This window comes from Dasypus novemcinctus, chromosome 9, assembly GCF_030445035.2.
Source record: "Dasypus novemcinctus isolate mDasNov1 chromosome 9, mDasNov1.1.hap2, whole genome shotgun sequence".
NCBI lineage: Eukaryota > Metazoa > Chordata > Mammalia > Cingulata > Dasypodidae > Dasypus > Dasypus novemcinctus.
In genome coordinates this window covers 41296681-41323008 of record NC_080681.1, presented here as the reverse complement: position 1 = coordinate 41323008, position 26328 = coordinate 41296681, and the positions used below count along the sequence as shown (strand labels likewise).

Here is a 26328-nt window from a genome sequence, read left to right as displayed (position 1 = left end):
TTGTTATCTTCTCTGTTTAGGCCTTGAATCCATCTTTTCTTACATGATGTGGCCTGCAGTGCCTCTTCCTATGAAAGGACTATATCCCTCCATCATACTTAGATCAGGCTTGGCTAGGTAACTTATATTACTCAATAAAAATGTGCATGGGAGTGACACATGCCACTTTTCTTAAAAGTCAGTTTCCTTTTTCTTTTTGCCATGAGTTCAACAACATTTCCGGAGATGCAATGTTCCTCCAGCCAGGGTCTCTGAGTGCAGATGACATGGTACACAGCCAGAGCCAATTCACAGTAGATAGAGTGCAAGTAAGAAATAAACCTTTGCTTACATTTTGAGGTTGTTTCTAACTGCAGCACAATTTAACATAAGCTGACTGATGCAAAATGCATTTTATAATTGATGAAATATGGCATTTATTTACTGAAGAAACAGGTGGTTTTCTCCACTTTTTTTTAAAAAGATTTATTTATTTCTCTCCTCTTCCCTCCCACCCCCATCCCAGTTGTCTGCTCTCTGTGTCTATTTGCTGCATCTTCTTTGTCCGCTTCTGTTGTTGTCAGCGGCACCAGGAATCTGTGTTTCTTTTTGTTGCATCATCTTGTTGTGTCAGTTCTCCGTGTGAGCGGCACCATTCCTGGGCAGGCTGCACTTTCTTTAGCGCTGGGCGGCTCTCCTTACGGGGTGCAGTCCTTGAGCGTGGGGCTCCCCTACGCGGGGGATACCACTGTGTGGCACGGCACTCCTTGCACACATCAGCACTGCACATGGACCAGCTCCACACAGGTCAAGGAGGCCTGGGGTTTGAACCGTGCACCTCCCATGTGGTAGACGGCTGCCCTAACCACTGGGGCAAGTCTTCTGCCTCTCCACTTTCTTTACTCCATGTGCCAGAGGTCTTAAGGGATGGTGGAGCCACAAGAAGGAAGGAGCCTGGGTCTGTGAATCACTTTGTAGGGGACAGCTACCAAGGAACACCTGAATTGACATATTACGTAAAGAAGAAATAACTTTCTATTGTGTTAAGCCAATGAAAAATTTTAGGTTTATTGTTCCAGCACCTAGTATTATCCTACAAATATAGTTTCCCAAATTATGTATAGATGTGAAACTGAACTGCTTTTTAATTTACTGCAATTGGCCTATTCGAAAGTCAGTTTCATAGAAATCAGTGTAAAAATGAAGATGGCACACATTGCACTGAACCAACCTCTGGTTTAGACTGCAGATCACCTTTTTCAATAAATGTGAAATGATCTAAAGAAAATAAAATTAAGTACATATTTATTTGTGTATGTTACAGGCACTGTGCTGTGTTGAGTTACAGAAATACAAAGATGAGTAAAATATGTTAAGGAATTTATGATCTAGTAAATTGAAATAAGGAAAGTACATATTTGACAATAAATTAAAAGAAGAAAAACAAATTCTACAGAATGCAGGGGAGATTATATCTGGGTGTATGGATAAATGGTAACAAAATGAAATGGTGAAAGGATATTCCAAGTAGAGAGAATTTGAATGATTTGAACAGAGGTGGCAAACATGAAGTTAATGGAGATTGTCTGGGATGGAAGACATGTAGGGGAATAGACTGGGGCAGATATATTGATGATATATTGTTGTGTTTTTTTTTTTAAGATTTATTTATTTCTCTCCCCTTTCCCCACCTCCCCACCCTGGTTGTCTGTTCTCTGTGTCTATTTGCTGTGTCTTCTTTGTCCGCTTCTGTTGTCAGCGGCACAGGAATCTGTGTCTCTTTTTGTTGCATCATCTTGTTGTGTCAGTTCTCTGCGTGGGCGGCACCATTCCTGGGCAGGTTGCACTTTCTTTTGCGCTGGGCGGCTCTCCTTATGGGGCGCACTCCTTGTGCGTGGGGCTACTCTACGTGGGGACACCCCTGCGTGGCAGGGCACTCCTTGTGCGCATCAGCACTGCGCATGGGCCAGCTCCACACGGGTCAAGGAGGCCCGGGGTTTGAACCGTGGACCTCCCATGTGGTAGACGGACGCCCTAACCACTGGGCCAAGTCCACCGCCTTATGATATATTGTTAAGGGCTTTGAATGTCAAGTAAGAACATGTCTATGTGTTTGTGGTGTTTGTAGAAAACTGTGTTTGTAAAAGAACCATTGTCGGTTTGATTAAAGGAGGAATGTAAAGGAAAAATGAATCTGTGCTGAATGGACAGTAATATATTATCACTGTGTAAAGGATAGAAATGGGAAGAAATAGAAAATGGGAAGAACAATTAGAAGCTATTGTTCTGGTTATAATGACTCTTATGCAGTAAGGGCAGTGGTATCATCATTAAAAGAAAAAGTAGGGCCAGGGGAGAAGCTAGTTTTAGAGGAAAGTTTATTAAGTTATGGGACATGCTAGTTTTTGGCTCTGAAGCTATTGAGTTTTTCCTAAAACACTAATTTGTGAGTTCACAGAAAAATCAACTGTTGAAACTATATGAATGATGAAGTACATACAGTGTTAATAGAAGAGGAAAAAGGACAAAATATTAATGAAGATTGTTTAGAGTCAAGAGGTAAAAAAGATAATAAAAGGTAGAATCGCATTGGAGGAAACCATAAATGTGTAACAAGCATTAAGGGAGGAAAAAGTTTCAAGAAAGGAGAAATCACTGTCATATCTGGGAAAGTTTGAAAAGGATGTGGATTGAGACAAAGTAGTGGAATTTGGCAATTAGAATGTTGTGGTGACTGCTAAGAACAATTTCAGTAGACTTGTGTGTTTGAACATTAGTTTGCCAAGAAGTTAAGAGTGTGTGGGTAGGAGAAAGTGGAATAAAATATGTGGACTGTTCTTTTAAGAAGTATGGCAGCAAAAAGGAGGCAACATGGTAGCTACTTGAGGATGTAGTTTGCAAAATAATTCAAAACCTAATTTTGCTGTTTGCCAAATAGGAAAAAGTCCATGTATCACAGAAAAAATATTCTTCTGAATAGAAGGAAATTATATTCAAAACCTGCATTTCTGTTTTGTTACATAGAAAAAAATTTTAATAGGCTATGACCTAACCCATCATGATTGGTTGAGGACCAACACATTTGTATCAGAGAGAAGATGCTGGCATCTTTAATTTGCCCATCAGGGCTATCTCTTAGCTAGTTCCCTATCTCTAGATAGTTTTCTTGCTTAGTATGCTCTCTGAATTGCAGAACTCTCAGCTGGGGAGACATGTATTGGCAAGAGTGCCCTATAACCTTCTAACCTTCTCTTCCTTCCTAGCAGATCTGCTGAAAAGGACTGACCGATGGTGCCATAACCTGCTCTCATTTTTGTCCATGGACTCTCAGTGGAAGTCACATATTCTATCTAAACAGAGGAATGTAAGCCACAAGCAAGGACAAAGAATTATAGTTTAAATTTTAAAGTGCTCAAAGTTACATAGTATATATATATATATATAGAAATGACCATAATTTATTGATATTTTTTCATATGGATATTCAGATTTTTTATTTCAAAATAAAGAACTACTATAACATTAGTAATAAAAAAATCACTGCACAATGGAAAACCTTCCACACTCAATTACTGCTAACCCCCTTTTTTATAACTTGTCTCTCCTTCCCCACCCCTGCCCCAGTTGTCTATTCTCTGTGTCTATTCACTGTGTGTTCTTCTGCGTCCGCTTCTATTCTTGTCAGTGGCACCAGGAATCTGTGTCTCTCTTTGTTGCGTCATCTTGCTGTATCAGCTCTCCATGTGTGCGGCACCACTCCTGGGCAGGTTGGACTATCTTTTGTGCTGGGCGGCTCTCCTTACGGGGCGCACTCCTTGCATGTGGGGCTCCCCTACGCAGGGGACACCCCTGCGTGGGCACGGCACTCCTTGTGCGCATTAGCACTGCATGTGGGCCAGCTCCACACAGGTCAAGGAGGCCCTGGGTTTGAACCGTGGACCTCCCATGTGGTAGGCAGACACTCACCCTGCTTTTGTTTTGCTTGTTTTTTTAAAGATTTATTTTATTTATTTCTCCCCCGCCCCTTTCAATGTTTTGCACTTGCTATGTCTGTTTGTCTTCCTTGTTTCTTTAGAAGGCAACGGGAACCAAACCAAGGACCTCTGATGTGGGAGGGAGGCACCTAATCGCTTGAGATACCTCCACTCCCTGCTTTGTTGAGTCTCTCATTATGTTTTCCCTCCCTGTGTCTCTTGTTGCATCATTTTGTTGCATCAGCTTGCTGCACTTGCCTGTGGTGTCAGCTCACTGTCTTCCTTGGGAGGCACCAGGAACCTCTGCTCCCTGTGTTGTTGGGTCTCTCATTATGTTTTTCTTCTTGTGACTCTTGTTGTGTCATCTTATTGTGTCAGCTTGCCATGCTTGCTCATCGTGCCAGCTCACTGTCTTCTGTAGGAGACACTGGGAACTGAACCAGGGACCTCCCATGTGTGGTGGAAGCTCAATTGCTTGACCCACATCTACTTTCCAACCCCCTGTTCTTGAGGGGCCAGCACTAGAGGTGCAATTATAGGGAAGGCACCTTTTCCAACAAAGCCCTACTCTACAGATTTGTGGGCTTTATCCAAAGACTCAAAGACTAGAGGGAATGGTGAGAACTGAAAGGTAAAATACTGTCATAGGTAGGGAATCTGGCTATATTAGGGTTGGTATAGTTAAGCACCAAGAAGGGAAAGGGAGATCAAGCAACCTATGAAAAAAGGGAAGAAGAGGTGTCATCTGGGTTCTAACTCCATTTATAAAAAAATAATAGGGGAAGCAGATGTGGCTCATGTGATTGGGCTCCCATCTACCATGCAGGAGTTCCAGAGTTCGACTCCCAGGGCCTCCTGGTGAAGGTAAGCTGGCCCGCATGGTGAGCTGGCCTGAGCAGAGAGCTGGCCCATGTGGAGAGCGGGCCCATGCTGGAGTGCTGACCTGCGCAGTAAGCTGGCCCAAGCAGAAAGCTGGTGCAGCAAGATGACACAACAAAAAGAGACACAGAGGAGAGACAATAAGAGATACAGCAGACCAGGGAGCTGAGGTGGCGCAAGAGATGAGCACCTCTCTCCTACTCTGGAAGGTACCAGGATTGATTTCCAGTGCCTCCTAAAGAGAAGACAAGCAGACACAGAAGAATGCACAGCAAATGGACACAGAGAGCAGACAATGGGGGTGGGAGTGGGGGAAGGAAATAAATCTTTTTTGAAAAAGAGAGACTGGATGATTATGGAAGCATCAATGACCTTGTGGCAAGAATAAATCCTCCCATCTCTTCTAACTTTCTGAAACTCTCCAGGGGTAGAAGTAAGTTTTCAATTTGTTTCCTATCCCCTTAAAAAGAATGCCTCTCTCTCCTCAATACTGCCCTTTAGGGGTCCCAGGAGGTTCGAGGCCCTGATGTCACACTTCCCTTCCCACTCCCATTGTCTGAGCCCAAAGGAAGGCTGAGCCCTCCATCCTCAACCTCAAGATTTAGGATGTTCTCCCCTACTGTACAACAAGGAAAAGTGGTCAGATGAGACTGAATTCTAAAGTTTAGGAGAAAACCCAAGACATAAATTCCATCTAGCAGGGGTAGTTATTTCATAGACACAGAAATGAGATTTAAATCCATTCATATCCAAAAGGAGGTAATAGGAACATAGAAGGAAAAATTACCAATAAATTACTTCTACCCAGAGCAAAGTGACAGTGCACATACAGTCATATTCTCTCAAGTGTGGGATAACCTGCACATATACTCAAACTATCTCAAATGTGGCCTATCAGAAAGAATCAAGTCTCCTAAGGGAGATAAATCAGACATAAACAAGCATGACATGACTCTAAAACAACAAACTTAAACTTGATAATAATTGTTCAGGAAATATCCTCTCCTAGAGCTGAGGTTACAAATTCTAAGTTAGCTATGGATATTCTCCTGTGTATTCCTTTAAAAGGTTATAAGTTAAAACAAAAATCAACATCTAAAATTTCCTAAAGAACAAAAATGGAGAAATACTGAACCTCTACCAAGAAACAAAGGGAAGGAGTTGTTTTTCCAGCCAGGGGAGATAGGACTGCTAGAAATAGCCTTCTCTTCTCTGGACTCCACTCAAAATTAGAATCCATAAACCACCATTAATGAGAATGTCCATTTTAGTAACAATCCTAGATCTCAAGTAATACTATTAACAATATAAACTATAATCTTAAAGAAATAAATTTCAAATGAAACCAGTAGCTTTTTTATACAAACACATGTCTTTTCTGAGAAATTAAGCTCAAGAATTTCCATCTAAAGGACAGAAATTGTTAAGAGGCAACATGCAAACTTCAGACACTACTCATATACCCTTCAATAATACATTACACTCTTATTTCTCTCTTAAATTCTTCCCTTCTTATTGCACTTAAACCTCTCCAGTATCAATCTTTTTCTACATTAAAGCCTTTCTTTAACCACTTTCCTCTACCTGAATGTCCTCACATTTTCCATTATTTTGCTAAAATTACTTTACACTTAAATAAACATTTATGCAATCAAACCAGAAGATAAAATAAACAAACTCAAATTAATTTTTTTCTGCAGAGCTGTAAGGAAGCAAGGAAGTTGATCTCTTGTTTAATCCTCCTCTGCCCTCCAGACTCATATATATCTGCTTCCTAGAAGGATTGAGGTGGGGAAACTACATCCTCACTCTTACTCCCATATATGCCTGTTAGCCAACATCAGAAATTACATTAGTCAGACAAATGGGTGCTGATGCAAAGTAACAGAAATATTTTTGCTTTTATAGAGGGTATTTATTTGGTGTAAAAGCTTACAGTTACAAGGCCCTAAAGAGTCCAAGTCAAGTTTGCTTTCTCACCAAATTCAGTTGCTACATGTTAAAGCAAGATGGTTGATGATCTCTGCAAGGGTTCAGCCTTCTTCTCTCTCAGTTACAGGTTGGCATAGAGCTTGTTTTATCCTGGGCCTTCTCAGCTGCCAACTATCAGGTAAATGGTTCATGGTTCATCTCTCCTCTTGTGTGTCTACGGAGCTCTCTCTCATACGATGTGTATCTTCTGAGTGAGTGTTCGTTTATATCAACCCACCAAGGGAGTGGGGAGTCAACCCTGAGTCATGCCCTATTGACGTGGTTAAATCAAAGCCCTATCTTAACAGGTAATTTAATGCATTCAATGGATATCACACCCAGAGGAACAGAATTGTTTACAAGCATAATCTCTCTTTTGGGGATTCAGAAATAATCTCAAACTACCACAAGAATCTAAGAGAAAAAGAATTGGCAAATTTGTCCTGTACCAAGTGGTCAGTCTCTCCTGAAATGAAAGTAGGTTTACCTAGTCTTTCTTAAACAAAGGAGAATGTTCAAGAAATGAAATGATTAAAAATCCATCTAAGATATGTCTAACCTCAGCACTGGGTTCCTCTTCATGTTCACAGTGTGTGGGATGAGAAAGGAATTAAGTAACAGCATTCAGAAACAGACCTGGGTTACATCCTGATGAGGTCTCCCCCTCCTACAGGGAGAGGGTGCTTTTCCATGTTGGGAGGGAGGTGGGAAGGAGGTATGACTTAGACATTTGTGGTGTTCTCCTTCACAGGCTGGATGCTGTTCATCTCCACAATAGGGCCTTTCTGGCTCTATTGGCCTCCCTGCACCTCCCCTTCAACTGCCCATGTAATATCCGCAACAGTCCTGCCATGATCTCAGAGACTCTGAATAGGTGAAGACCAAGAAGATAACAATGAATCTAGTGAAGATGATTAAAACAGTCTCCTAAATAGATTGCAGCTAAAGGGGAAAAGTAGTCCCACCAAAAAGTTGGAGGTCCTGTTGGAAAAGCCAGCCACTGCCACTGCAGCTAGGTGGAGACCCTAGCTGAAAAGTTCAGCCACAAGAAACCAGGGAATGGGGCCTGGTCCAATTTCAAAGAAGGCCACAAAGATTATAATGGCCCCAATACAGACAAAACTCACCCAACCACACTCATAGTTTAGCAGCAAAAAGCAGTCATGAGAGTGGAACAAAGAGTCATCCCTCCAAGGCCTAGCATATGTAGAGTCCTCCTTCCTGCCTTTCCACCAGAACAGTGAAACCACACTGAAGATAGTACTAACTACACTGGCACCAATCATGGCATAGATTGGCTCCCCAACACCTGCATCTTTGAAGATTCCTGTAGAGTAAAAGAACACAGCATTGATTCCAGACAGCTGATGAGAGAGCTGGTGCATGATGGGAATGATGACAGTGTGCTCTAAAGAGTTTCAGCACACTTTCTTTTCTTGTGCCATCCTAGCCTCTATTCTGTCATCTCCTGGGTGTCCTGAGTCACATCCTGAATGCCCACAACCACTGGAGGACCTATTTGGCATTCTTCTCTTCCTTTTTGTTAATGAGCAAGAATCTAGAACTTTCAGGGCAAAATAAAAGAGCTACACACTGCAAGACAGATGGAAATGATGGTGAAGACTAATAGCACAGGCCACAGCTCTTCAGACCCCAAGATGACCTCCAGACCAAAGATCTGGGTAACCATATCCTGATGATGATACCCAGATGGTTGAGAGGACCAAAGGCACCCTGTAGGGCAGCAGGAGATATTTCGCCAATGTACATGGACACAAAATCTATGCAGAGTCCATAGAAAAGGACAATAACCAAGCAGCCCACAATCAGCATTTTAACTGACTCTGCTATTTTACAGAACTCCATAAGGCAGCCACCACTGATAGTCAGTAGGTTGGCAATAAACATTGAATTGTGCCTGCCAAAGCAGCTGACAAAGAGTCAAGTGGAAAAGAAGCCAAATCATATGACCAGCAGAGAAGATATTTACAACTATGAACTCAAGGGATGTGAGCAACACCTTGGAGGGAAGGTTTTCCAGCTTCATTTCCAAAGTGTAATTGAGAAAGTCATTTATGATAGTCTCAGGAGCACTGATGACTCCACTATTGTAGACAACTGCAAAGAGCCAATTGTGGCAATGGTGATGGGGAACATCAGAGGTACAATAACCTTTTCCTTCCCCATGGTGCTAATTTATTCTGTTCTAATCCCCCCAAAAAGATCTAAAAGTGGTATTCCACAGGTACCCCTATCAGGCAACAAAACCTTCAAAATATCTTTCTCAACAGCAAGTTTTCCTCTGGTCCTCAGTAGTGCTTTACGACCTCATTCTTCATTACTCTATTGACATATATTTTTTTTACCTATGGACTCTTATAATGGAAACTATTCCCTTCTAGTCACTCTTCATTTCAAAACAAATGTTGAAATCTCTTATATGAATGTACCACTTATATATTGCTGAAAAACAAACTATCCCAAAGGTAAGTGGCCTAAAATAATACCTTTTTTTAAAAGATTTTATTTATTTCTCTCCCCTCCCCCTGCCCAGTTGTCTGCTCTCTGTGTCCATTCGCTGTGTGTTCTTCTGTGATCTCTTCTATCCTTATCAGCGGCACTGGGAATCTCTGTTTCTTTTTGTTGTGTTGTCTTGTTGTGTCAGCTCTCCATGTGTGCAGCACCATTCTTGGGCAGGCTGCACTTTTTTTCACGCTGGGTGGCTCTCCTTATGGGGCACACTCCTTGCACGTGGGGCTCCCCTACTGCGGGGGACACCCCTGCCTGGCACGGCACTCCTTGCATGCATCAGCACTGCACATGGGCCAGCTCCACTCGGGTCAAGGAGGCCCTGGGTTTGAACCACAGACCTCCCATATGGTAGGCCGACGCCCTACCCATTGGGCCAAGTCCACATCGCCTAAAGTAATATTTATTATCTCACAGCTTCTGTGGGTGAGGAACTTGAGAATAGCTTAGCTGAGTAGTTCTGATTCTGGGGATCTCTTGAGGTTGCAGTCAAGATTCAGCAAGGATTAGAACCAAATTGAGAGGTCAGCTACAGACCTTTGCATATTTGGCCAAATGATTTTCGACAAGGCCACAAAGCTCACTCAACTGGGATGGAGTAGTCTCTTCAACATATAGTGCTTGGAGAACTGGATATTCATATCCAAAAGAATGAAAGAGGATCATGATCTTATGCCCCATACAAAAATTAACTTGAGATGGACTAAAGACCTAAATATAAAAGCCAGGACCAAAAAACTCCTAGAAGATAATGTAGGTAAGTATCTAAGAGGTCTGGTAGTAGGAAATGGCTTCATAAAATTTACACCTGAAGCACAAGGAATGAAAGAAAAAATAGTTAAATGGGACCTCCTCAAAATTAAAAATCTTTGTGCTTCAAAGGAGTTGTCAAGAAAGTGAAAAGGCACTTTTCTCCTACTCAATGGGAGAAAATATTTGGGAACCATTTATCCAATAAGGGTCTATCTAATATCCAGCATACATAATGAAATCCTAGAACTGAACAATAAAAAGGCAAACAACCAGATTTGAATAGACACTTCTCCAAAGAGGAAATACAAATGGCTAAAAGTACATGAAAAGATGCTCAATATCACTAGTTATTAAAGAAATGCAAGTAGGAGTCGCCACTCTGCTGAGGCTCATGGCCCAGCTGGCACATGGGCAGTCCAGAGATTCAAGTCTCCTGAGTATGCACCAACCCCAGTATCAACCACAGGTTCAGTAAAAGTGACAGAAGAGGCATGTGTAGAAAAGTCATATCTGAGTCCAGCTCCATCACACTCAGGAGCACAAATTCCAAAGTAGGGCCCTCTGCAATGGCACAGAACTCCAAATCCATCTACCATGACCATATACCCTGTGGATCTCCATAGCCTTCAGGAGAACCAAAAGATGGAAACAACCCAGGTGTCCATTAACTGATGAATGGATAAACAAACTATGGTACATACACACAATGGAAGATTATGCAGCACAAGAAGAAATGAACTAATGAAACATGACAACATGGATGAATCTGAAGGACACTGTGTTGAGTGAAGTAACCCAGATACAAAAGGTCAAATACTATATGAAATAATGTGAACTAAATACATTTTGTGATCTCATGGAAGTAATAACCAGAACATAAGTTACCAGAAAGTAAAATGAGGTTAGTGATGGAAAGCTGAGGGTTAACCTGTGCAGAACTGGTAAAAAGGTTGTTTGTTAATCTTTGGAAATGAATAGAAAAGGTGAAAGCACATCATAGTGTTTGTAACCAGCAATGCTATTATATGGGTATGACAGTGGTTCGGAAAGCTAAAAAATGTAACATGGGACTGTATGCATGGTAAAACCTCAAGTGATATATGAATATGGGTAATATTATATATATAAGACTGTTTTTCTTTGAAACAGAATAAATGTATGTTAATATTACAAGATGTTAGTATCAGGCAAAAAAAAAACCCACAAAAAACCCCCAAGCATAATGCTAAGTGAAAGAAACCAGACACAAAGTATTACATATTGTAAGATTCCATTTATATAAAATGCAAATATAAATCAGTTTATAAAGATGGAATTAGATTAGTGGTTATGTAGGGCTGGGGAAGGATAGAGGGATTGAGAAGTGATTGCTGTAGAGTGTGGAGTTTTTCTTTTTGGAGTAATGAAATGGTTCTAAAATTTTTTGTGGTGATGAATGTGCAATACTGTGATTATAGTAAAAGCACTGATGGGAGTAGCTGTAGCTCAGTGGCTGAGCACCTGCTTCTCATATACGAGGTCCTGGGTTCAATCCCTGGTACTGTCTATTTAAAAAAGAGCCATTGATTGTACACTTTGGATGGAATGTGTAGAATGTGAATATATCTCAATAAAATTGTGTGTTTTTTTTTAAAGAATACAACTGTGGGAGTGTTCTTTTGGCATCTATGGCAGGGGGAATCACTGGAGCAGTGTGTCAGTGGTGGAGGGATGTGAAGGGAAGGGTCGACCTGGGGCATGCCTCTATGGAATATGAATATGAATGTGTTCATATAGTCATAGGGTGTTATCTCAGTGGGTAGAGACCCACAAAAAGCCAACAAAATATTATATTCCCATACCGGAGAGTCCTCCATTCTCTCATAGAGTGGCAAGAATTTCTAGAGTACGTAGGCAGTGTCTAATAAAAGAAAACAGACCAATGTGCCAAATCCTCAATTTTAATGCTTGTATTTATGAACCCTATTCTTGCTAAATTGAAACTTAGCCTAATAATATCTACTGCCTAAGAGATACTTCCTCATTATTCAAACGTGATCTCTCTCTAAACCAAAGTCAGCAAATAAACTTAGTATGTTTCCCCCAGTGTGGGACATGACCCAGGGATGAGCCTAGGTGGCACTAAGGGATATTACCAAACACCAACCAGCAATGCATTTGGAAAAAGACCTTGAACAAAGGGGAGAAAACTAAATACAAAAGATTGTTTCACAGCAAAGAGGCTTCAAAGTGAATCAGGAAGTCATTCCAGATGTTACATTTATGCATGTCTCAGGCAGATCTCACTAACTGCCACTTTGAGCCTTCTCCTTTCCGTCACAAGGCAGGATCAAAATGACAAAGTTCTCTCTCTTCGCATGTGTCTTGAGTGAGTGTCTGTTTATATCAGCCCAGCAAGGGGATGGGGACTCAACCTGAGTCACGCCTTACTAACATGGTTGAATCAAAGCCCTAATCTTAACAGGTAATTTAATCAAAGACCCCTCAGTTGAAATCTAATGCAATGAAAGGATATCACACCCAGAGGAATAGTTTGCAAACATAATATTTTTCTTTTTGGGATTCATAAACATAATCACATCCTCCTTGTGTGAAGGAGAAGTAGCCCAAGCCTAGAATATATACAGCTTAATAAAATAGTGAGTGGATTGCCTGGTTGGTTAGGTGCCTGAAAGAAGGAATTTTGTAAGATTGGGGACAAGGAAATTTGAGGTAGAGGCATATGGCTGGGCATATGTGAGAGATCAAAAATGTGAAGATCTTTGTATCACATGCTAATGCCTATTAGAGAGGGCAAACATTAAAGAGGACTATAAGTAAATCGAATGACTCAGAAAGTTGACATCAGCCAGCCTTGGTCAACAACCATCTCAGAACTGAATAATGGGCATGTGAATAAAATGAGCATAGGGGAGAGAATGAAGCTATACATGGTCCCAACATTGTGGATTCCCATTTAACAAGGCTAATTTAATTACTGCTGCCACCAAATATGCAAATTACCAGCAACAGAAACCAACTTTAAGCCCTCAATATGACACCATTTCTTGAGAAGCCTAACCAGACATGGTGGCATGTGGAGTTGGTGGCAAGGTGACTACACTGGGCCCTTTATTCTGGAAGTGCTAAACATTTATTACAATAGGAACAGGCACACACTTTGGGAATGATTTACCTTTCCTGTACTCAGGTTCTCAACCAGCACCATTATCCGAGGTCTTACAAAGTGTCTCAATTACCATCATGAGGCACCAAAAAAAATTGTGTCAGCTCTGACAAATATAAAGCAAATAAGGTATGGAAGTGGTCCCATGACTACGGAATCTATGAAAATCTGTATACTATATACCACCAAATATCTTCCAGACTGATAGACCATTGGAACTGCCTGCTGAAAGTGCAGTTAATGTGCTAGCCAGGAGTTAATACTTTATGAGGGTTGTATGCCATCCTACTTGAATCACGGACATTTATATGTGTGTTTCTAACAGGGTCTTGGAACCAAAAGATGGAAGTATAATTTATTCTATTAACTATGACTCCCATTGTCCCTCTGTGCTTCGCAGAGCCCACAAAATGTGGAGTTGGAGGTCCTGATCCCCAAGAGGACACGCTTTCACCAGGTAACAAAGTAAGAGTACCACTTAATTATAAACCATGGCTTTCCCCTGGGCACTTCAATCTCCTTGTGTCCAGGGACTAGGAAGCAAGGAAATGAGTCATCATCTTGGCACAATTAATTCACCCTGATGATCAGGAAGAGGGGAAAGACTCTAATAATTTGCAGTCCTAAAACTAGCTTCAGCATAAGTAGCTAAAAGTTGTACCACTAACTTTTCCTCTAAGTTTCCCTCAGGAAGAGAATCCACAGGAATTCTAGAACAGCATCTCCCTGAAAGGATAAGAAGTATATCCAAGTGGCAGAAGGGGTGATTATGGTGAGCACCAAAAATGCTCATCAGATCCTCCTTTAAGGAAGACCTTGCTGCCCAGGCTGTCAGCAGTCAGCCTCTAGCTCCTAGCATCTTCAAGATATGCCTCAGCCTAGAGGGCCTTCTTGACCAAAGGCACAATCTCTCCAGGGTGGACCACACACAAAAACTTATTAAGGTAGTAAAAAAAAACAGCCATTTCAGTCTAGGATGGGATTACTCTGATGGATCATAAATGATTCAGAGCTTCCTATAGGGCTGGCTTAGATTTAGGCTTGCTTCTTCACCCTTCTTTCCATGAGTGTTCATTCCCTAATAAATACCCTGTAGCATAAATGCCATCTCAGTAGTCTGCTTCTGTAAAATTCAATCTGTTCTCATAGCTGTTCTCTAACCATTCCCTGAATCCACTAGAGGGCCATAGTATTACAGCAAAGCATTACTGAGGCCATCTAAGACCTAAATGCTAAGAGTAGACTAAATACATAAAAGAGTAGCACAAGTACTATACTTGTGGGTCTATAAAAACAATTCTTATTCTTGAAAAAATTGAAAATCACTAAGATAGAGTATGTCTGAATTAATGAACAAGGACAGTGGTTTTGTTTTTTTTTTTCACCAAAGCCTGGAGTTTTGGAAAAATATGGGGAATTTCTACCTGTATGCAATGTTCCCTTATGTTTGAAGAACACAAAACATAACCACATACCTAGTATGGTGGTTTCTATGGTACACATCTAAATCTAATGTCACTGGGTGGTGACCATTACCATCCTTGGGATAAAAAGAATGTTTTCTCTTGTCTTACTATTCATTGCATATATAAGGTTTCTGGGGATTGGTTCCCAGATCCAAAGGAAACAGTGTTTGGATGAATCCCAAATCCAAATAGATGGAGTCTTCTGAGATAGCTTCTGGAGTTAAATACTCATCCAATTCCCCTTTCTACTAAGTGACAAATCTTTTCCTGATGACTGGCTGAGGATGCAAGTTTTGTAGCTCATCAATGACTGAGGACATATTGGAAGCAAAAATTTGCTTTACTTAATATTTGATTTACTTTACAAAAAAATTGCTTTAAGCCTACTTCTCTTTCATTAAGTGAGGTATGCTTATTATATGTACTTAGGCAATTTTACTATACCAATATTCTAAGATTTTAACTATAAGAGAGCTGAAAAGCACAAAGGTATTTAAAGGATATTTATAACCTTTTGAATAAGAAAGAAAGAGAACTGTAATCTTTTTTTAATTGGAATGCTTTTATTTCTGAGTAAGGCAGGGTTTCCAAATTCTGAATCTTCAATATTACTAAGAAACTATTTACTGGCACTAAATATGGGGGGCACAGTTTGTGACCACTCAAACAGGTTACCTGATTGTTTTATTTAATCCTATCATTTAGGATTAAAACAAACCAAACAAAAATGTGTAAATGTGTGTGAGCTTTTTGAGAATAAGGGCTATGCTGTGAAAGAAAGTTCAGCCTGCCCAGGAATGGTGCCGCACACATGGAGAGCTGACGCAGCAAGATGACGCAACAACAACAACAACAACAAAAGAAACACAGATTCCCATACCGCTGACAACAACAGAAGTGGACAAAGAAGAACATGCAGCAAATAGACACAGAGAACAGACAACTGGGGGGGGGGAGGGGAAAGAGATAAAAAAAAATAAAAGATAAGGAAGGAAAAGTAGAGATCAGTGAGAGAAAGAGAGAAGCATATCCTCAAGAAACTGTTTCTTCTTCTCTCATTAGACTATGGCAAATCATTTTGAGGTCTCCACCAGCTAGTTGGACTACAGGTCTTTATAACACAACTTGATTAACATATATAGCACTTTTAGAGTTCAAGTATAGGATAGCATCTTTAAGATCTGCTGCAGAATAACCTGGAAAGAAAAAATGGAATCACACTGGGTCACATTTTTTTCTTATATTGTGGTCTCATAAAGAATCATTTACTGCTACTGGTTCTAGTAGCTAGTATGCTCAGTTTTGGACCCACTTAGTGACTGGCAAATCTGGGCCTTCATTGTGTGCCTTTTAGTCCTTCTCCTTCTTTTACAATATTGACTAAAAGTAAAGTACCACATTTTTACACAACAATTTCTGTAAAAATTCTGGGATGGGCAAAAAAGGAGAAATCTTTTATATATTTAAACTGCATACTTGTGTTGATCCATATATATTTATTACCATGAACTGAATTAAGTCAAGGTCCATCTATATAAATTACCAGTTATACTGGTAACAAGAGGCCTGGAGACTGACATCATCAAGATGGCAGAGAACCCAGCTCCAAGTTCCCATCTCCCCACAGAAACAAACATAAAGAAACAAAGAGAAATAGTCAGAAACAATTTTCTCAGAATTCTGGAAAACAGTCAAAAAAGGTTAGCACAAATAAGTGAATAAAGAATGAAGAAAAAGGCAACTTAAAAACAGCAGGAAAGCTTTGTGGTACTTTATTTGCCTTTGCCTATCCCCTCCCTAGCTTATCCCCATGGTCATATGAGAAAATTTTATAAAATCCTATAATATTCATAAATATTGCCTGTTGATCCTATTTCCCTAGAGGACCTTGACTAATACAAGAAACAAGACAAGGAGATCTGCTTTCACACTTCTATTCAACTTAGTATAGAAGTTCTAGCCAGAGCAATCAGGTAAGAAAAAGAAATTTTAAAAATCCAAATTGGAAGAAAGAAGTAAAACTCTGTTTGTAGATGATAGGACCTTTTTTCTTCAGCTTAATTTTATTTTCTTTATTAGAGAAGTTGTAGGTTTACAGAGCAATCATGCATAAAATTCCCATATAACCACTTACGTTTAACACCTTACATTGATGGAATATATACCTTACATTGATGGAATATTTGTTACAATTTATGATAGAACATTTTAATGATTGTACTATTAACTATAGTCCATGGATTAACTTAGGGTTCATATTTTGTGTTGTGTAGTTCTATGGACTATTTGTTTAAATTTTATTCTAGTACCATATACATACATGTGTATATATATATGTACACACACACACATATACACACACACACAATCTAACATCCCCCCTTTTAATCACTATATATATAGTGATATTTCAATGCTGTTAATTACATTCACAATGTTCTGCTACTATCACCACCAACCATTACCAATATATTTCCATCATTCCAAATAGGAACCCTGTAGATTTTAAGCCTTGAATGGAGTAAACTCTAAAGTAGCCACATAAAAACTGGTAGAGCTGATAAAGAATTCAACAAAGCTGCAAGATACAAAATCAATACACAGAATCAGTTGTTCTTCTATGCACTAGCTACAAATAACCTGAAAAGGAAAATTTTAAAGCAATGAAATTTATAATAGCATCTAAAAGAATAAGATTCTTAGAATAAATTTTATCCGAGGTGGCACAAGAGTTTTGTGGTGAAAACTACAAAGTATTGCTGATAGAAATTAAAGATGACCCCCAAAATGGCAAGTGTTCCCATTTTCTTGAATTGGAGGGCTTAAAATAGGTAAGATGACAATACTACCCAAAGCTATACAATGATTCGATGTAACACCTATCAAAATTCCAACAGCATTATTTGCAGAAATTGAAAACTCATCCTAAAATTCATAAGGAATTTTGAGGGAACTCAAATAGTGAAAATAATCTTGAGAAAAAAATTAACACTGGTGAACCCACACTTCCTGATTTCAAAACCTACTACAAATCTACCACAAAATTATAGTAATCAAAATGGTGTAGTACTGACAAAATGATAGACAGACCAGAATAGAATTGAGAGCCCAGAAACAAACCCATATGTCTGTGGCCAACTGATTTTTTACAAGGATTTAAACATTATTCAATGGGAAAACAATAGTCTTTTTAGCAAATGGTGTTGGGGAAGACTGGATATCCACATGCAAAATAATGAAGTTGGACCCTTACCTCTTACTATATATGAAAATTAAAACAGATCAAAGAACTAAATGTGAAAGTTAAAACTATAAAACTCTTAGAAGAAACAGAGCAGAAAATCTCTCTTGGATTTCACAATGTTTTTTTTAAAATCTGATACCAAAAACACAGGCAACAAAAGAAAACATAAACAAACTGGACTTCATTAAAACTAAAAACTTTCTTCTATCAAAGGACATTATCAAGAGATTAAAAAGACAACCTACTGAATCAGAGAAAATACTTGCAAATCAAATATCCAGAATATACAAAGAACTCCTGCACCTTAACAAAAAGGCAAACAACCCAATTAAATAATGGACAAAGGACTTGAATTAACTTTTCTCAAAAGAAGATATACAAATGGCCAATAACCACATGAAAAGATGTGCAACATCATCAACCATTGGCGAAATGCAAATCAAAACCACAGTGAGATATCATTTCACACGTATTTGACTGCTATAATCAAAATAATAGGTAATAAAGGTTGGAGAGGAAATAGGGAATCTGGAACCTTTGGACCTTGCTAGTGGGAATGTAAAGTGGTATAGGCCTGTGGAAAACAGTTTGGTAGTTCCTCAAAAAGTTAAATATAGAAGTACCATATGACTTAACAATTCTACACCTATGTATATATCCCAAAAGATTTGAAAACAGATGCTTAAACAGATACCTTTACACCATGTTCACAGCACTATTCATAATAGCCAAAAGGTAGAAACCATCCAGTGTCTGTAAGCACATAAGCAAAATGTGGTACTTACCTACAATGGAATTATTCAGGCATAAAAAGGAATTAAGTTCTGACATATGTTACTAGATGGATGAACCTTAAAAACATTATGCTAATTGAAAGAAGCCTGAGAAAAAAGGACAAATATTATATAACTCCACTTATATGAAATATATAGAATAAACAAATTCATAGGGACAAAAAGTAGATTAGGAGACTGGATGGGGAGGGGGGATTGGGGTGTTATTGCTTAATGGGGACAGTTTCTGCTTGGGGTGATGTTTTGGAAATAGTGGTGATGGTTGCACAACATTATGAATATAATTGAAATATATACTTAAAATGGTTATATTATGTTATATATATTATAGCATATATTGTTATATATATTTTACCACATTAAAAAGAAAAAAATAAGTGCAAAGGAAGAGCGGGATACAAAGTTATACTGAGTTTCAGCATTTTATAACTGGAGGATGGTGGTGTCATCCACAAAAAATGCTGAGAGAGAAGTGTTTGGGATGGATTTTGGAGGACATGAGTACAGATTTGGAGACAATGAGTTTGAAGTACCACTTTTAACTTTTCAGAAAACTATAGATCAGAGGAAACTTTGGGATTTACTATTCGTTATTTGTAAATGGAAGTGACACTTCATGATTTAGATTTTGCTTCACAAACCCTGGCTCTTAGTTGAGGAAAGACATATGTTAATAAACAAGCACAATCACGATGATAGCAGCCTATATAAGAAAAAGAGGATAAAGTAATCAGTTATGCTTGAGCTGACCTGTGGAAGAAGAGTAGGTATTTGTTAGCCAGGAAAGGTGAGAGGGACATTATGGTTGAGTAGAAGGAGCCAGGTGAACTGTGACTCATTGTATTTTACCTCCCTCCAGTCATCTTGAACTGCTTACAGTACAGTTCTGTAAACAATCCAGACTGTTTCATGCCTTTGTATATTTTGTTCTCATGCTGCTGCTCCCATTGAAATACCTTTCCTTATACTGACTGCCTCACAAAAATCTATCACAGTTTTTTAGACTTAGCTCAAGCACACTAAAGTCCTCTAAGGATATAGTTAGTAGGAAATATATTAGAAAAATTACCTCTCATTTCTTAATTTATCTAAATTCAACCTGTATTTTTTGCCTATGTACAATACATAGGCAAAATGACATGTGCTCAGTGCTATGGGAAACAATTCTCTGTAGGGATAGTCCAATTAGATAAGTAACTATAGTACAGAACAAAACTGGTTAGGGACTATAGTAATATAGATAAAGAGCTGAAGGGCATAAAGAGGAGGAAGAGTGACTTAAATTCAGAACAAAAATTAGAAACCCTTTATGGATGAATAGGCAGTTTAGGATAGGTCTAGGACAGATAATGGAAGTGGGAAAGTGAAGGTCTTTCAAGGCGGTAATAACAGCCTAGAATAACGTTTATGGAATACTGAATGGTCCAGTTTGATTAGATCATAGAGGGTAAAAGGAAGTGTGGGAAATAATTTAAAGATAGGCGAGTGATATATTGTTGGGGCTTTTAAAAGTCATGGTGAGGAATTCTTAAAATTTATATACTTAAGGCCTCTACAGACTCATCGTTTTCCTTCTAATCTATTATTCCTCCTATCCACAGCATTTTTGGAAGTATTTGTATCATCTAGGTCTTTTCTGACTTTAATGACAAGAATTTGATTTTATTTCTCATGGTATTTACACACCAAAGAAACTGATATTGTCACAAAAAGATAATTTTTCTAAAATTCATTTATCAGTAAAAAGAACAGAGCATTTGTACCTCGGCAGCTACTATCTTTCCATCTGAAAGATGGAACTTTCCATCCAATGGAAAGTTTATATACTAATAAAAAATTTTCCATAAAACTCAAAGTTGGCTGTGTTTATGGTTAAATAAAATCCCGACTTCAATTAATTTTCCTACAGCCTAAAGAAGAGCGTGAAATCTCTGAAAGAAAATAGTTGTGATGCTCCCTATTAGGTTGCTTTGTCAAACTGATGAAAAAAGAAATTTTTCATAAACAGAAGAGAGATTACAAATATAAAATATCTCAGTCAAATGAGTGTAATGAAATTCCTTTAGAATATTTTTCCAAACTAGCGGGAAAAAATCTAAATCTGAGTATCTGGAAATGCTTTGACTATTAGAACTTCAAAAATTTACAATGTTCAGAAAAATGTTTCTAGGGAAGATATGTACAGAAAGAAAGAATTTCATTGTTTTTGGAAAATATTTCATGTTAAGACTCTTGAAAGTTTGTTAAGAGAAAAACTATAAATTCCACTTCAGATATACTTTAGATATACATGTGTTCTATATAAAATGAAAATTAAATTATGTTCACAAACAGTACACATAATCAATGAATGGTAGCAACACAATTTGTCTGCTACTCTGATCCCAGTTTCCGATTTCAAAGTAGGATTTGAAGAAACTGCATTTGTATTTAATGCTTTTTTGTTCATGATAAAAAACTAATGAAGCCGAATCACATACAGTCGATTCATTTAAAAAAAAAAAACTAGTATACTGCAAGCAAAGTATAAATTTCTACAACAGGGAATGGCAAATAGCCTCCAAGTCAAATCCTGGCCCTCATCTATTTTTCTAAATAAAGTTTTACTGGAACACAGCCGCACCCATTCATTTACATATTACTTATGGCTGCTTTCATGCTAAAAGGGCAGAGTTGAGTAATTGTGACAGAAATATTATGGCTCATAAAGCCTACATTGATGAAAGAAGAAACTGATGAATTCAACAGACCAATCACAAGTAAGGAGATTGAATTAGTTATCAAAAACCTCCCAACTAAGAAGAGCTGTGGACCAGATGGCTTCAAAGGGGAATTCTACCAAACATTCTGGAAAGAACTAACACCAATCCTGCTTAAACTCTTGCAAAAAACAGAAGTGGAGGGAACATTGGCTAACTCATCCTATGATGCCAACATCACCCTAATACCAAAGCCACATAAAGATGCCACAAGAAAACTACAGACCAATCTCTCTAATGAACTTAGATTCTAAAATCTTCAACAAAATATTACCTAACTGTATTCAACAACACATAACCAACTGAAGAAGCCCATCAAGATAAACAGATGCCCAGACACCAGCAAAAAATTACAAGCTTTACTAGGAAACAGGAAGACTTGGCCCAGTCTAATGAACAAACTAAAAAGAAGGAGGAGATGCAGAATGTGGAACAACTAATCAAGGATGTCCAAAAAAATATCATAAATCAACTTAATGAAGTGAAGGAAGAGATAAATTATACACCATGATCAAGTGGGTTTTATCCCAGGTATGCAAGGATGGTTCAACATAAGAAAAATCAATCAATGTAATACACCACATTAACTGATAAAAAGAAAAAAATCATATGATCATTTCTATTGACACAGAAAAAGCATTTGACAAGATACAGCATCCATTCTCTTTTCAAATCCCTCCCCTTTGGGACTTTTTGTGTGCTGTCTGCTCTCTGTGTCCATTTGCTGTGCGTTTTCTGTGTCTGTATTTATTTAATTTATTTCCCCTCCCCCCATGCAGCTTGTTTGCTGTTTGTTCTGTGTCCATTACTGCACTCTTCTGTGTTTTTTGCTTGTGTCACTTTTTGTTGTGTCACCTTGCTGAGGTGGCTCTCCACAGCGCTTGTGGGCTCGGTGGCACTCTATGGTGCATGCAGGCCAGGCAGTACTCCATGGCACTTGTGGGCCAGGCGGCACTCCACAGTGCTTGTGGACCAGGTGGCTCTCCGCAGCATGTGGGCAAGCCTACCTTCACAAGGAGGCCCGACACGAACCCAGGGCCTCCCATATGGCAGACGGGAGCCCAACTGATTGAGCCACAGTCGCTTCCCAGCATCCATTCTTGATAAAAACACTCCATATGATAGGAACAGAAGGAAAATTCCTCAACCTGATAAAGGGTATATATGAAAAACCCCACAGGAAACATCGTACTCAATGGTGAAATGGTAATAGCTTTTCCTCTAAGATCTGCAACAAGACAAAGATGCCCACTGTCATCGCTCTTATTTAATATTGCATTAGAGGTACTTGCTCAAGCACTTAGGCAAGAAAAAGAAATAAAAGGAATCCAAATTGAAAAGGAAGAAGTAAAAACTTCACTATTTGGAGATGACATAATCCTATACATATAAAGGCCCCAAAAATCTACAAAAACGCCTCCAGACTAAATGAGTTCAGTAAAGTGGCAAGGATATAAGATCAATACAGAAAAATCAGTAAAATTTCTGTACCTTAATAATGAGCAGGATGAGGAGGAAATAAAGAAAAAAAATTCCACTGACAATAGCAACTAAAATAATCAAATATCTAGGAATAAGCTAAGAATAAACTAAGAATGTAAAGGGCTTGAATGCAGAAAACTACACAACATTGTTAAAGAAAATCAAAGAAGACCTAAATAAATGGAAGACTATTCCATGCTCATGGATTGGAAAACTAAATATCATTGTCTATTTTACCCAAATTGATTTACAGATTTAACACAATCCCATAAAAATTACAGCATTTTTTACTGAACTGGAAAACCCAATTAGGAAATTTATTTGGAAGGGCAAAGGGCCCCACATAGCCAAGATATTGAAAAAAAAACCTGAAAATGGAGGAATCACACACACCGTTGTGATGAATCATGAAGACCTTTTGTTGAGTGAAATCAGTCAGTCACTAAAGGACATATATTGCATGATCTCACTGATATGACCTAAGCCTATAGAGGAGACTCACAGAGCTAGAGTCTGGAAGATAGATTATCAGGTAACAGAAAAGGAGAAAAGTGGGGTGAGCTAAAGCTTAATACGGGCAAAAGCCATGATAAGGTGGAAGGATGGTTGGCAGTTTGGGGGTGAAGGTAGTGCTAGGATGTGATGAAACTGAAACTTAGTGGTTGACACAGGTTCCGAGGGTTGGGGAGGGAAGAACGGCTGGAACATAGGACATCTTTGGGGCATTACAGTTGTTCTACATGATCTTCCAATGGCAGATAGGAGAGGATTGGGGGTGAAGAAGTGGAGTATGTGGTATTCCCTACATTTTCTACAAGACTTTTCTGTAACTTAAAGCTTCTTGGAAAATAAATGAAAAAAAAAATAAGACACTGGGGGAAAATACAGAAGAAACTGTCAATATACATAAAAGATAATAGATATTATAGTGATGAAAGGTACAATTTAAAATTTAAAAATTTTTATATTTATTTTATTTTATTATTACTTTCTGTTGGTTTTGTTTTGGGGGAGATTCTGGATTGCAGAAGCATTGCAGCTGTGGTAGGGGAGGATCATTGGTCCACGGTTCAGTAGTTATCGGATGTGTGGGGAGGTACGCACCTGGGCATGCTTCCATGGAATATGAATGTGTTTATGAGGTCATGGCGTGTTGTCTAAGTTAGTGGAGATCCATGAAACAACAGACAGAGTACTGAATAAGAATACTGAACCTTATTCTTGTAAAATTGAAACTTAGCCTAATAATAACTATTACCTAAGAGGTACTCCCTGAAAACCTCCTTCTTACTCAAATGTAGCATCTCTTTAAGCCAAACTCAGCAAACGTTATAGAACTCCATAAATGTGGAATCTTTTTCCTTTTCTTAGAGTATTTTACTTCTTAATAGTTTTTAAATGCACATTTAGTAAGGATAAGAGAAAGAAAATCACATGGAATATAAAAGGTATATAAGCCTCACTGAATGCGTGGCTTTCAATAACTTTGATGTTTTTAACTTGCAGCACAGCATCATGTGTATCATTTATTTTCTCCTTAGAAACTTTGCCTTTTCGTTTTTTATCTTATAATTATGTGCATTTATTTTTTATTTTTGTGGTTTCCTCTCCTTAATATCCATTTACATACAATTAATTAATCTTGGTCTATTTTTCACCACTACTTCTAAATTTTTCTTTCATTATTCTAATATGAACAAGTTTCTGTAGTTTTCATTTTCCCATACCCTATAACCCTCATAGTTGTTGAGAAAAGTACTCTAGGGCCACATCTAATATAGTGTTTGTTATTTTCCTAGTAACAGGCTTGTGTTTTACAAAAAGATCTCACATGTGTGAGTGTACTATAATGAAAAACTTTGGCTGGTCTTTATTCCAGTTCCTGGAGAAGCAACCTCTGAATCTTTGGGATTTACTGTGATAAGAATATCTTTTGTTCTTCATGCTGGGCCCAGGATCACACCTGATAGTTCATATGTTAATAAGATGACAGGGAGGGGCCATGCACACAAGCAGTCTTAGGGCAGGAACTAGTCTAACAGCACAAAGACCCAGACATCCTTACATCTTTCTAGGCATCTCAACTTGCCTAGAAATTTGCCATTGCTTCATTTTCTTAGATAAATCTATTTTGTGTGTTGAAACTATTGGCATCTTATTTATAAAGAAATAGTTCATTTTGGTGTTAACTATACCTTATGTTCAGAGAGTGGCATGTGGTTAGGAATCGTCCTTTTAAATTAATTTCTCTTCAATTCATCTGGAACTGTAATGTCATATATGTTCTCTGTTCACATCTACACACTTTCTGTTATCTTTCCTTTTGATATTGCCACTTATGTACAGTCCCTTCTAATTTCCTACACATTCACAGACATAACACTATAGTGAAATTAAGTCACTGTGCCTTCTTAATTGGATAAATGATGCTATTTATACATTTCAAAGATTATAAATGACAAATACAAGATCCCACAACTTAATGCTTTTAATGCACAGGTGTTTCTGAGACTCACTTTCCAAACCACAACATAGTATTGGAGCCCATGATTTCTACCTTTGTGCGGTAATAGTAGGACAATATGGTATCCACTAGAAAGACAATTTGAAATCTTCAGCTACTTGTTAAGACAAGCAGGTAGTATGGAGATGACAGACATATCTCCTTTTTAATCCTAGCTCTGTATCTGACATAGGGGAAGTTTCTTAACTTCTCTTAAAAAGAAGTTTCTTTTTGTATGAAATAGGAGTAATAATTATTTTCCAGAATCTTTATGAGGAGTAATGATATAATATATACAAAGTACCTAACATACCCTGGATTTTTCAATAAACGGTAGCAATTTTTACCATATTCAGGTAAACATTTCTCTCATCCTCTGTGTGGAATGCGTACAGGTCTTATCATGGATATATATTTCATATAACTTTATACTCCCTGAGAAAAATTCCTCCTTCTGCCCCACCCCCGGCCATATGGGAAGCATATAAGAGCTTTGCAGCTATGCTACAGGTTTGTGCAGCTTAAACACAGGAGGGTGTGATTGACATTCTTTAAGATAAAGGCACTGAAACTATAGAGGTCCTATGTAGGGACAGTTGGTAGAGTTTTACTTTAGTTATTCCTGTTTAGCTAAAGGCTGTCACCAGCTTCTGGGCTGTCCCTCAGGAAATATGATTCACTTATGGTTTGGGAAGACCCACCTAAAGCTAGCATTCTGTTAATGAAAGGAAAAATGAACCTCATTAAAAAAAATAAAATCTACTCGTATCAGATTTGATAATTTCCTGGTTATGCAGAAAGCAGCAAAACTAATACTCTACCAAATGAT

The 26328-nt window shown here is 38.4% G+C and overlaps 1 protein-coding gene and 1 pseudogene across 1 annotated transcript in view; both read right to left on the bottom strand.

Moving 5' to 3' along the window:
• Positions 1-26328, bottom strand: part of COL24A1 (collagen type XXIV alpha 1 chain) — a 365386-nt gene that overhangs the window by 157023 nt on the left and 182035 nt on the right. The gene's annotated exons all lie outside the window — the stretch shown is intronic.
• On the bottom strand, positions 7526-8990 carry LOC101422893 (solute carrier family 2, facilitated glucose transporter member 3 pseudogene; annotated as a pseudogene).